Source organism: Perognathus longimembris, chromosome 8, assembly GCF_023159225.1.
Source record: "Perognathus longimembris pacificus isolate PPM17 chromosome 8, ASM2315922v1, whole genome shotgun sequence".
NCBI classification, from domain to species: Eukaryota; Metazoa; Chordata; class Mammalia; order Rodentia; family Heteromyidae; genus Perognathus; species Perognathus longimembris.
The window spans coordinates 68,495,947-68,509,543 of NC_063168.1; positions in this window are offsets into that span (position 1 = coordinate 68,495,947).

The window sequence follows — 13,597 nt, forward strand, 5'->3', positions numbered from 1 at the left end:
ATAGAAGCTACAGATACACATGGGATGTTGAAAGTAGATACAACTGTGATATAACAATTGTTTACATAACATGGAGTTCAGACCCAAAGAAACATGGACTCTATGGTCTCCCTTATTGGGAATAATTAGTACAGGTTTAGGCAAGTCACAGCAGAGGATCACAAGAGCCCAATAGCTATGCCCTTATGAACACATAAGATGATGCTAAGTGAAATAAAAGTCATTCTTGTTATCAGTTCACAAGCACTTTCATATAACCCACTAGCATAGGGAATCATTATGTGTTCTCAGCTTTGCCATTCTAGAAAGCAAAACACAATAAATCTTTGGTGCAGTCCTAAGCAAATAGAAAATCAAAGTATAAGTCTTGTCTCACTATTTAGCCTTGGGTGAGTAAGCATTTTATATTTTTAGTAAATGGAATATAACATGTCATTATTGCTTATTCAAAGATATTCTGTACCATGTGCTGATATTTTATATCCACAAATTTCTTCCTACTTATTTTGACAGATAGATATAGATACAGATATGGACTTAGATACATTGCAGCATATGTATTAGTTACAGATATTGACATACAAGTACACTGTGTATTATTGTATACTAATTTTAGCTATCTTTACTCAACTCTGAGTAGGTGGTGAAACTGCTTAACATATTTTATTTATTTAAGTTTCAATTACACTCTTTCTTTAATTCAGTCCCAAGGGACTAGCACTGCTTCCTTTATTTTGTAATGTCCAGAAATTGAAAGCATTTTCTGAATCCAATAACTTAATATATGCTTGCTTATTCATTGTTTGAGTAGATAGTACACAAATAAGTTATCTGTGGGCATAAAGGTCTTTGCTCTGCTTCAGATTAGACTGAAGAGAGCTGGTGCGTATTCTGTTTGCCATTCACAAAGTTCTAAGAACACCAACAAGCAGTATCTCAGGTGTCCTATTGCCATCCTATTTTTGAAGGAGGAATTAAAAAAAATGTCTGGCTTTGTTTTGGAAACATTTGAAAGGCCATTTCTATTTATTCTTAAGGAGTGGGTAATATCAATAGTGCTGTGCAATTTCCTTTTTCCCTGTGTGTGACACATAGTGCAGTTGTCACACTATGATCTAGTTTTAGCACTGGGAATGCTGTGGAGCTGGAGAATTGAGTCTGCTGATGAACTTTTGGCCAATGTTTCAGATGTAAGAGAGAGAGTGAAAGAGAGAGAAAACAGAGAAGCTCATTTACTCATAAACTTTTCAAACTGGAATGAAAAAGAACACGTGTGTTCACAGCAATTAGTGGAAACCAGGAAGTCTGGCATTTAAGGGTACAGGGCAAATTTCTGCTTTACATTTACCCATGTACATAAGACAGAAAGAAACAAGTTGTCAGCACTTTTAGCCATGAAATCTGAATTTTCATTGACCACTAGGTCAGTTCAGCCTCACATAATCCACATGGGTGACACCTTTATAATTGGTGCACAGTGTGAATGATATCCATTCTTTCTGGGATGCAAAAATGTTAGGAAGAGTTATAATCCATTTTGTCTATGGAGAAAAATCAAGTGACTGAATTAACTCAATACTGTGTTTTCTCATTTTATAAGTTATAGTTAAAGAGCTGGAGATAGCTGTATTTTCAGAAGCCTGATACACTTGTGACTTGAAAGAATACTAAGTAAAAATGGTACATTTTTTGATTACTTACCAGTTTGTCTCTAGAAGATGAAATGTGTAATGGATATGCATGTACAGATGGCAACGTTTGGCTACAAGTGGAATGTCAATAGAGATAATAAGCTATAAAAGTTTATGAGCCCAATGTCACTATGCTACTTTTTGATAGCATGACTCCAAGGCCCTGAGACTCAAAGGTTAGCAATGGTAGGTTCCAGCGGTCTAGCTTTCTAACTCCAGTTTCCAGTTTCTGGTTGTCAGCTGGTGTCCAGAACATTCTAGAGATACAAGGATTGTTCAGCATCTGCATTCCATAAGAAACAGCACTGGCCCAGAAAAAAAGAGAATGGAAGTCGCACGATCATCTAAAAAGACCTTTGACAAAATCAAACATTCTCTAATGATGAAAACGCTGAAGAAATTAGGAATGAAAGGAACATACTTTAACCACAATGAAGAATATATATGCCTAACCATAGACAAACAAAGTGAAAACATTGTACCAAATGGGGGAAAACTGAATAGAGTTCCTTTAAAGTTAGGAATAAGAGAAAATATCTACTTTCTCCCTTCTTATTCAATACAGTGCTAGAATTCTCATCCATGGCACAAGAAAGAAATATAAAGGCACAAACAGAAAAGGAGGAAAACAAATTATCATTATTTGCTATTTCTATGAACCTATACTCAGACCCTAAAATTTTACACAAAATAGTCTTAGATATGATAAGGTTTTGAGAAAGTAGTAGAATACAAAAATCTATTGTAGCTTTCCTATATACCAAAAACAAACAGGCTTTATCCAGTTACTCCTAAGAGAGACTGGGGGGCTTTACAATGAACAGTTCTGGTTGTGAAACATTTAGAATCAAGACTCCAGCAGCTGGAAAGGCCTCTGCTGTTTTACTGCATTAGATAAGGTAGTAGGGAATGCGGGTGAGCCTACTTCTCTCTGACATCCATGGCCCTAACATCTTCATGCAGACCTTCCCTCCTAATATCGTCATGTTGCGGATAAGTTTCCATCATGTGAATTCTGGAGGAGTACCATCCAAATGATAGGACTGGATAAAATGTAACGTTTTTGTGTGGTTTTGACTTTGTTATTACAACTAGTTATCCTTTTGGGTGCTTCTTTATAGCACATTCCTATCAGCTCCTAACTCAAAAATGCAAGGCTTTCATTTGCCCTCTGTGTGTTTTAAATAATAATAAGGTGATTTTAGTGGCTTTTCTTTTCCACTGCTCCATCATGACTCTGTTGTAGTGAATGCGGTTTGCAATCAGTGTGCACAGGAAGAAAATCCAGATGCCCATAGATTCCATCTGTATCTCGTATGCTGACCTTTCTCCATCTGCATGTTTTCAATTCCCCTAATCTTTCTTTTGCCTCATTTGGCAGGACATCCATTGTTCTGAGCCCTGGCCACACACTGGAATCTCTGTTGTGCCTCAAGAGTACTGATCCACCATCCCTTCCTCAAAAATCCAGAGTTAATGTTGTGGGGTAGTATTAAGAGATCAATACCGTTAAAAATACATCCCATAGGGGTTTAAAAAATGTTTGTGGCAGTACTGGGTTTGAAATCAGTCTCACTTGCTAGACCATTGCCACTAAGCCACATTTTTAGTGCCCATTCATTTTAGTAGACAGTAACCTGTCTTTGTAATATTTCCAGTCCTGTAAGTACAGAGGAAAACCAGACCCAGAGCTTGTCCCTTTTTATGACAGATGTTAGACACGGCACACTTTTTTTCCACTCAGAACAAAAGTCTATGGAATTCAATCTCTAAATATCCAGCAAAAAGCCAGACTGGTGGTATGGCTCAAATGGTAGAGCACCAGCAATTATTAAGCAAGCTGAATAAGCATGAGGTCCTGAGTTCAAGCTAAATAAACATGAGGTCCTGAGTTCAAGTTCTAGTACTTGTACAAAAACATATATAAAAATGATTCATTAGCAGGGAGGCAAAGCTGGTATGAGCCTTCTATGGGGGAAGATTGCATGTCATACCTACCATGGGCAGGGACAAGGTCTTGCTTACCTATGGACTAATAGGACTGAAAAAGATCACAAAAACCAGTTCATTTCTATTGAATTATGCAAAGGTTTTATTTTGTCCTGTAGGATGTCTCCTATTTAGACAAAATTTTATTCTTTTAGTGGTATCAGAGTAGAAACCTCAGAGTCTCACGCTTTCTGGCTCATGGCTGGCACTAAAGCACTTCAGCCTGATTTTATAGTAAATAATTGGAGGTGGAATCCTATAGACTTGCGTTGTTATTTTTGCTGGATTTTAGCTTCCTGAGTAGCTAGAATCACAAGTATGATCCTCTGGTATCTGGCTCATTTCTTAATTTTTTAGATCATTTCTTAACAGAAATGGATAAACATTTATACTTAATCTTAGCCAAAAGGCCGAGAAGCGATAGATAAACATTTAAATATAAAGATGCAGGGTAATTTCTTTAAAGTTTTACAGCTTTTCCTAGCTATCTGTTATATTACCAAGGGATTTCCATTCTGAGCCTGGTTCATTTGTATCCTGTTTCACCAAGTGGACAGCTTTTACAAAGTATGAGGAACGGATTTATCTGAGTTAAAGAAACACCAGGATGATTAATCATGCTGTTCCTTGCTGTCCACTTTCTCTCCTCAACAACAGTGATAGATCTGCTAAACATCTGATATTTGCCTGGACCGGAATTTGCCTGTGTCTGATGTGAGAAGCTAAGTCCAAGGAAAGGGGGTATGTGGGCAGGACACATATTTGAGACTCTGAGAGATAATGGGTGAGGCTTTTCTTCTGTCAACTTTTAGACTCTACTTACCGAAAACTATTCGGCAGCAATGTTACTTTGATTTTCAGTTTTATTAAAACTGTGACAATTAAAGAGGGAACATTACTCTAATTAAGTAATTGAATAAAATAGCGAACAGATGCACTCTGGCTGCTGTGGACAGCCTCCCTCATTTATAATGGTGAGCACAGCAAAGCCATCTGGACCTTCTTTTTTTGTATTCCTTCCTCCAAACCAGTTTTTGTTTTTGAGATGTCACTCCAACAATTTCCATACCATCAAGTTTCCAATATGAAAAGTATAGAAGAACAGTGATCATAATATGATCGATGAAGTCTTCTTAGACAACGTGCATCTGTTTGGAAGGACCAAAGGACCTTGCTTCTGCCTTTTCCTTGTTGTTAGATCAACTAATATGCTGGTGTGATACTAGGGAATCGTTTTATATGCAGCACTAAATGGGATTAATCATTGAAACTTAGACTTTCTGTATGCTTGATTGCTGAACGCAGAAGTAGGAGAGAACTTTATGTAATGAACTAGCAAGCATGACTTCTCTTATATGAGGATTGCTCTGGTGTTCTAGTGTCTGCTAAATAATAGAGACAATTTTGGGATTTTATAGCAGGGAGTGTATTATTTAATTGTTTGGCCTTGTGAACTATGAAAAGCAGAACGCATCAGATACGCTTTGATCTGATGGGCAGTGGCTTGGCTCACATGGCTTGTGTTTCTAACTTTTGAAAAATATCAAAAGAAATTTCAACTCTGTCTCAGTCATATCCTTTTCTGTGACTAGGTCTTCTGTTGTCTGAGAGAAGATATTTGTTCTTTATTTAGTATTTCTTCTGCATAGTTGACTACATTCTGTATGTTATATATACTTAAAAAAAGGTCAGAGACTTCATTTACTTTTGTAATATTTCAGAGATTAGATACTAAGAATAGACCACCTTATCCAAGGTCAACCAGAGCTATCACAAATTGTGTTATAGGTCAGAGTTTGGACCCAAGACTGTGAACTTTAATAGATGGAGGTTCTGGAATTCACTGGCACCACAGATGATTGAACATGTATGTATGCAGGCTAGAAAGATATTCCATATACTATCATGTCCCAATTCTCATAAGAGAGTAGAATTACCTAGAATACTCAGAATGAGGGCTACCTATGTAATACTTAGAAACTCAGATGTAAAATAATGTTTGAACCTCAAATAGAAAATAACATTAGAAACTCAGATGCTTTTGATAAATGCAAGATGGCCTAGTCTTAGTCTAAGCAATAGGTAGCTATAATACACTAATCTGAAATAAGTAGAGAAATGAAGGAACTGGCTAATTGAAAAACTTGAAGAAAAAAAATCTAGTATCTGGACAAAAATTTACCATAAAAGATAAAACAATGAAATGTACAAAAATAAGAAGAAGAAAAAAAACTTATCAAAGATTAATTTGAGTGGGGCATGGTGAGGCATATCTGTAATCTTAGCTTTTGGGAATTTGGAGATGGGAGGATTTGAGTTTGAGACCAGATCAGCAAAGTTAGTGAGACCCTATTTCAGAAATAAAATAAAGACAGAAGTACTAAATGATCAAGTGCTTGCCTAGTAAATACGAAGCCCTGAGTTCAGTATCTAGTACCGCAACAAAACAAAGCAAAAATGAAAAGATCTATTGGAAATATTCCCTTTAAATGAAGTTTAAATGTTCCAATTGATGCTTGGTCCCTGCTTTACTTACATCCACGGAGTATGACGTAACATATCCGAGGCTCCATTATTGGGATACAATCATCTGTTGCCAGCACTTCTCAAATTTATCCTTTGATTTGAGTTTTCCCAGTCCCTGGAGTATTATGTCTCCAGGACACTTAAGTACGAGTGTACATTCTAGTTATTACAAATGAGAAAAACAATGCAACTTATGTTTCTTTGGGTCTGGTTTACTTCGCTTAACATGTTTTCTTCCATGTCTTTACATTTCCTTACAAATGGGGCAATGCCTTTCTTTCTGATGGAAGCATAGAATTCCATGGCACATTGGATCCATTTGACACTGTCCAAATAGAAATGCACTCGTTACCTGACTTATGTAACTGTAACCCCTGTGTACCTCATCTTTACAATAATAAATAAAATCTAACAACAACAAAAAGAATGGTTGCATCTGCCTGTAGCCTGCTATACTTCCCACCTCACATTTGCAACCTGGTCTAGATCAGGTAGCTGGTCATTTTTATTTGGAACATACCTTTTTGCAGGAGTGCTAATGGTTTTGATGAGGGCTTGGCAGCTAACCTGCAGTAGATTATCTATTCATGAGAAGGTCATTAAAACCAACCAGGAAGGGTCTTAAGCTGTCTGGTTAGGGTGAGCCTCGGAATCAGCATTTCCCATGACCCCTTCTTAAGTACTAATGAAGTACAAACCCTCGAAGCACTCTAGATACAAGACAAGCATTCAGACGATTCATATACGTGCTTAACTCAAGCTGATTTCTTTTACAGAATGTCCAGTACAAAAGCAAGGACTAAAGTGTTAGCCATAAAAATGGCCTACGTGATATTGCATTCCTTTCGGTTCTTTAATGAACTGACTGTAAAATCCAGTAGGAAGTCATTAGCAATGTGGGAACTATAAAACGAAAGATATACTATTGCACTTGATTGAGATTCAATTATGTTCAACTTTAGATACATCCTATTTGAACAGGTAATTATGCTGCTTTTTATATTCTTCTGAAAATTGGATAGGAGTCCTGGCAGAGCTTTGGGTGAGAAAAAAATTAGAAGGACCATGAGAGATACCACATGATCCATTACCATTCACCATTACCGAGTCCAGAAATGATGGCAATAGGGAGCTTCAGGCTAGGCCTGAGAAAGCCTGTGGACATGTTTCTGAGACTAAACAGAGCCTGATGTACTTGTGTCTCTAATCCAAAATATGTTTTAGACAGTAGTTAGAATGTAATTATTAGCTCAAGGATGTTTGAACCTAACAAAGCACAGATAGTATATCAAGTAGTTCCTTGTGTTGTGAAGGAAAATGGGCGTTGAACTTAAGAAGAAATGAGTTGAAAGATGAAGGTTGTTCCTTACCTGCCATGGGACATTGGGAAGTTGCCTCAGTGGACCCTTCCCTGGCTTCTTCAATTGTAAAGGAGCATAATACAAGCCCCTCTCTCATGACTTCTGAAGGTTCGCTTTTTATGTGTACACATGTGTGAAAGGAAATGTGTGCTGCTTTTACTTGGCAGATAGTGAAGAAATGATTATATTTTTCCTTCCTTAAGGCTGTAGGCTGTTGATGGGCACTGGTGGCTCACATCTTTAATCCTTGCTACTCAGGAGGCTTAGATCTAAGGATAGCAGTTAGAAGCCTGACTGTGTAGGAAAAGTCCGTGAGACACATCTCCAATTAACCCACCAAAAGCCAGAAGTAGAGAACCATGCCTCAGGTGGTAAAACACTAGCCTTGAGCAAAAAAAGTCCAAGACAGTAGGGAGGCCTCACATTCAAGCCTCAGGACCTGTACACAACAGCTAATTAATTAAAAGAGTGTGTTTCTGTGGATTAGGACTGCAACTCCTTATGGAAGGTCATCTCTGAAGTCAGCAATAAGAAAGGGCACAGTTGCTGACAGTAATGGCATTTCCAGAGAACTAGAGAAAAGCAAGCTAGGAGTTCTTTGAGTGTCAGGCTACATAAGTTTCCAAGGTGACCTTGAACAATTCTCTGACTGTAGGTCCTATCTCAGAAGGATTCTGCCTTCCTCCAGGAAGATTTCTCTAACCACTTTACAGCAGAGTAACCTTTTCTTCCCTCAGAAATGGCAGCTCATGGGGTACTTTATGTAGCCCTGGGGAACTCTTGCCTTGCTTTTAAAGTTCAGGTCGATGACTCAGCTGTTTAACTCACTGAAATATTCCTGAGTGTCTAGAATCCTCTCTCTGTCTCTCTGTCTCTCTCTCTGTCTCTCTTTCTCCCTCCCTCCTTTTTTCCCTCCTTCCCTCTCCCTCCCCCCTCTCTGTTTCTCTCTCTCTCTCCAGATCCTAATTCAAGAATTACTGAGGAAGAAGGAAACAAGAAAAAGCCAATTTCCAGGCTGTATAAGATTCATAGAAGAAATGTCTTCGTCTTCCACACTAGATACCACACTAGATACCAGGCCTTCCACACTAGATACCAGGCCTAGCACTAGTGTGTATGATTACAGGAACAGCCACACATGAAACCTCTGCATCCATTGTCTTCTACCAGGTCTTGTTTTTTATATTATTATTTTTAAAATAACAAATGATTACCCTCTCTCTGTTCTTTAGGGAAAAAATATGCTGTGTGAAAAGGTGACTTTTTCTTTTATTCATTTTAGCATGCCAAGTTCCCTACTAAAACGTACAAGTGATTATTACTGTGATGAATTAGCTTTGTGTTTTACTTGTTCCTTTCTCAATGAGGAACTTTAGAAATTATTTTCTGTTGAATGAGAGGAATGAAAGAAGAAGCATTGAAATCAAAGACGTGAATGCTTCCAGAATGATACTAAGTCTATAGCAAGCATGCAAGACCTACCTGGAGAAAGAATCCACTAGGTGCTTTACTTTTAAGGAACGTGTATAGAAGTTGAAATGGGAGGACAAAGGATTGAGAGAGGATGCTACAAAGACGTATGAGAAATGTCACACACTGCACGCTGTCCCCTAGGTTTGGAGCAGAGTGAGTATGAGGATAGAGAGAGACTGCATGAATGATAATTCTGGAGAAATGGATAGTAGCCAGAACATTGAAGGCATGGAATGCTGTGCTAAAGAGTGTAGTTTTGTAGTTGTTATTGCTAATGCACTATGGGAAATTATTCTTTGTTTTATTTATCTTCCCTATGGGTTAGCTCTTGTCACTGTATTTGATTTTGGTACCCTTGGCATTGTATATATGTTTGTCTGAACCCAGGAAAGCGAGGGGAACATCAAAATGATGAGACAAAGGGTAAAAGCTGAACCAATGCAACAGCAATTCTTACAAGACAATATGTAGTAAACTAACTGTACAACTTGGGGGGAGGGTGAAGGGAATTGGAGAGGAGGGAAGGTAAGAGAAAAATGAGGGAGGAGGTAACAAGTTTGACAAGTAATGTACTCACTACCTTACATATGTAACTGTAACTCTTCTGTACATCACCTTGACAATAAAAATTTAAGAAAAAGAATATTCAAAATAAAAAAGAGTGTTTTGTTGTGAAAGAGTGAGACAATAATATAGATGATGATAACAGGAGTCTGACCTAGCCAATCAGAGCCTACCCAGAGATGTCTACAATCAGCTTCTTCTTGCATTCCTGCTCTTCTGTGGAAGGATGAGATCTTAGACTTAATCATTCCAAGTAGTCCCACATTTTCATATATGGTGTATTTTGGTTCATTTCCATTGATTTATTTAAATCTTCATGACAAATGATCATATAAAATTGCTTATATTTTAAAATTGAAGCCAGGAAATTCTCTGAGTTGGGCATTCAGGCTACATTCCAGAACCATAAAGAGCGTATGTGCAATGTGTATGGTTGTTGGAAGCTTCATTCAAAGAATTTGAGGAACTCTAAGTGATGCTACGTAGAGCTATTCAAAATTTTTAAGCAGAGGCATGATATGATCTCCAATAGCTCTAAGGAAGGACCCACTCATCTATTTTGATAGAACAATTCTAGATAATGTTTAATTTTATATCAACTATATAAGACAACAATAAAAGCTGGCTGAGCTCCAAGGAAGGAAACATTGTCTGTTGGCTAGAAGCCTGGAGAGTCTTGTCCACAGGAGGAGCTAGAGAATGAGATGGGTTTAAAGGGATAGTAAGATTTGGGAAGACAAAGAAGAGGGAGAAGAAAACAAATGAAGACTATGCAAAGAATGTAGTATGTGAATGTGTGTGTGTGTGTGTGTGTGTGTGTGTGTGTGTGTGTGTGCGTGCCTATATGTGGTGTACAGGTATGTATTTTTCTTTTTTTTGGCCAGTCCTGGGCCTTGGACTCAGGGCCTGAGCACTGCCCCTGGCTTCTACCCACTCAAGGCTAGCACTCTGCCACGGGAGCCACAGCGCCCCTTCTGGCAGTTTTCCATATATGTGGTCCTGGGGAATCGAACCGAGAGCTTCATGTGTAGGAGGCAAGCGCTCTTGCCACTAGGCCATATTCCCAGCCCGCGGGTATGTATTTTGGGGAAGTTCAAGTGATAAGATTGAAATTAATTTCAGAAACTGACATAGAAAGGGAATTATTTCTCATTGCATTTCAACACGTGTTAAGTGGTGGAACAAGAGAATCAAAGAGGGTAGTTGGCAGTAGAGGGATGCAGTTAAAAAGAAGACTGGTAAAAGAGTGGGGGATAGAGACAAAGTCATACAGAAACACTGAGAGTGAGAGTAAGTTACAGGGGAGAAACGGAAGAGAAGGACATGCATGGCTAGGCTGGGCTGCTCTATTCATTCCTTATGTCTAGGCTTAGCCAGGTTAGAACCAGCAGTGATGAGAGCCCTTCTCTAAAAAGTAATGAAAAATGGTTTCCACTTAAAGAAGTAAGAGCATCTGGGGGTAAAGAAGACTATCTAGCACAGCCTTATAAAATGGAAGAATTTTCACCCAGACCTGTGCACCAGCTCAGCGAAGTGTGAAGTGTGTTTTGAAGGAAAGATAAAAATGAAGTATTAGACTCTCCCATCCGTGTCTGAAATATTTTTACAGTACACAAAAATTTCAGTTCCCTTGATTTACCATCCCACTCTAGTGCCTCAGTGTACATTATTTTTCTGTAAAGTACTAGAATCTCTGTGACAGTCCTAAAAGACAGAAAGGAGAAATCATCCCATTTCTGAAGGGCTTTAGCACAAGGGTTCCAGAAACAGTCTGTGAGACAGGCTCCATATGGAGAGGCGACAGAGTGACATCTGTCCCATAGGAATGATTGGCTGCTATCAGTTCTGAAAGGTTGCGTGGAGTGGAGTTGGCTGCTGTTCCAGAAGCATTTCCCGACCTCCATTCGAAGGTCTCTGCTTCCATGGATGCTGTCTGTACTGGTCTGAGTTCTGGCTGTGGGGGAGGGAGGGCATTTCGTACTCATCTATGAAGGCTCAGTACAGGAAATACTCAATAACTGTATGTGGAAAAGAATTCCCTCAAAGAAGACAGAGGGAGTTGAAATCAGATTGTTACCAAGGATTGGAATTTTGATCAATCCTAAGAAATTAGTTCCGGCCCTGTTCTCAGCTCTGACGCCGTCTCCACTGGCAGAATCAACTTTGAAGGATGAAGAATCCCTTAACTGTTAGCTGGTGAAGGCTATTTCCTTCTTTAAGAAGCATCATCAGTCCAGTTCTGTGAGTTGGGAGGGACATTCATCTCTCCTGCCTCAGTTTCTTGATCTGAACGGTATAATACCTTTCTACCATACTTAAAAGGGATGGTAGAAGCTATGCAATAGTCTGGAAAAGTGCTCTATGCACATTTTCTCTCGAGATCCCTTGAGTCACACTCACTGAAGATGGCACAAGTCTCCTGACTTCCTTTCTAATTAGAACCATCAGGTATCCAGCTGGAAAAAGTATGGAGACCATTGTTGTCAGACAGTTGATCTTTGATGTCATATTCTGATATTTACTATCAGGGCCTTTTCTTTTCCCTCTCTTTGAAGTAAACTTTGGATGGGCAGAGAGCAATAATGGTTACTTTTTGATATGTATAACAAGCTACTTCCAATCTTGGTGGCTTTAAAGAAGCATCTTCAGCTCCTGGCTCTGTGAGAAGGTGGTGCTCTGATCAATGTGACATCTGGTGACTGACGAAGCTGAACAACCCACTCTCACAACAGCTGCATCACTCGCTCCCAGGTCTCCTCGGTGTTCCAGGGAAAATTGCTCTCTTTACCTGGAAAATTCAGGTGATTTGAGTCTTTCTCTCTCTCTCTTTCTCCGCCAGTGGCATTTCAAAGTGGTCACACTATTTATGGAAAAACTGACATCATCTAGTGTGACCATTTGAAGAGTGGTTGTTCCAGAAGGACAAGAGGTTTTGTTTCATGGGTTTGTATAAACTAGCTTTAGTGTCATAAAAATAAATTTCTAATACATTCCATTGGCTACTGTGGAAAGGACTATTAATACAGGGCGTGGTCGACTGGGGACTGAGGAGTCATCTTGGAGACCATTGTTCATAGTAATTCATGATCTCTGTTTCTTTCATTGTGTGGTGTGTATCCCTTTTTCTCTTTCCATTTTACCTACTGAAAATGTCCGTAGTGAAGTTTCAATGTTCCCTGATTCTGCGCATGTTGTTTTTGGGGCACCACGGGTGGGAGAATGTATATGATGAACTAATTCTTGCTCTCCAATAACATAAAGTCAACAGTGTTGGCATCTTTCAAAGCTTTAAGTGAGGTGAATGTTTCTACATACACTTCCCATGGACTTGCACAGAGAGCCCACTGGGGACCGGGAAATCCACAATGAAAAAGAATGATGCAACAGAGCAAGTGCATGGTATTTTTTAGATCTCTTAAAGACACTGATGACCAACTGGGCTTCCAGTGGAAATTAATTTACATTAATCAAAGAAAACCAGAGGACAAGCAATGGGATTGATCCGTAGAGTAGGAGGAGAGCAGGGAGAATCACATATTAAAGAGAATGTGAGAAATGGCCACACACAGCAACTGGCTGGAGGCAGAGAAAGTACTCTACGCTTTATGGCAGTGTTTCCAATTATTCACTATTGGTGTTAAAAAATACTTGTCAGCTCTCAAGTTGTAAATGGAGACAAATCTTACATGTTTGGTTGTGTCAGGTTATCTTCCAGTCTACACTAATTGAATATCTAATAGACTGCCGGAGTCCTGATTCTGCAGGAAGCTTCTTCAGGCTGTATTCCTGCTGATTCACAGTCTCCTCTCCATGGCTTGATTCATGATATCCACTAACTACATGACAAGTTCAAAGACAGTGGTCATTTTTTTTTTTTTTTTTGCCAGTCCTGGGGCTTGGACTCAGGGCCTGGGCTCTGTCCCAGAGCTTCTTTTTTTTTTTTTTTTTTTTCAAATTTTTATTATCAAACTGATGTACAGAGAGGTTACAGTT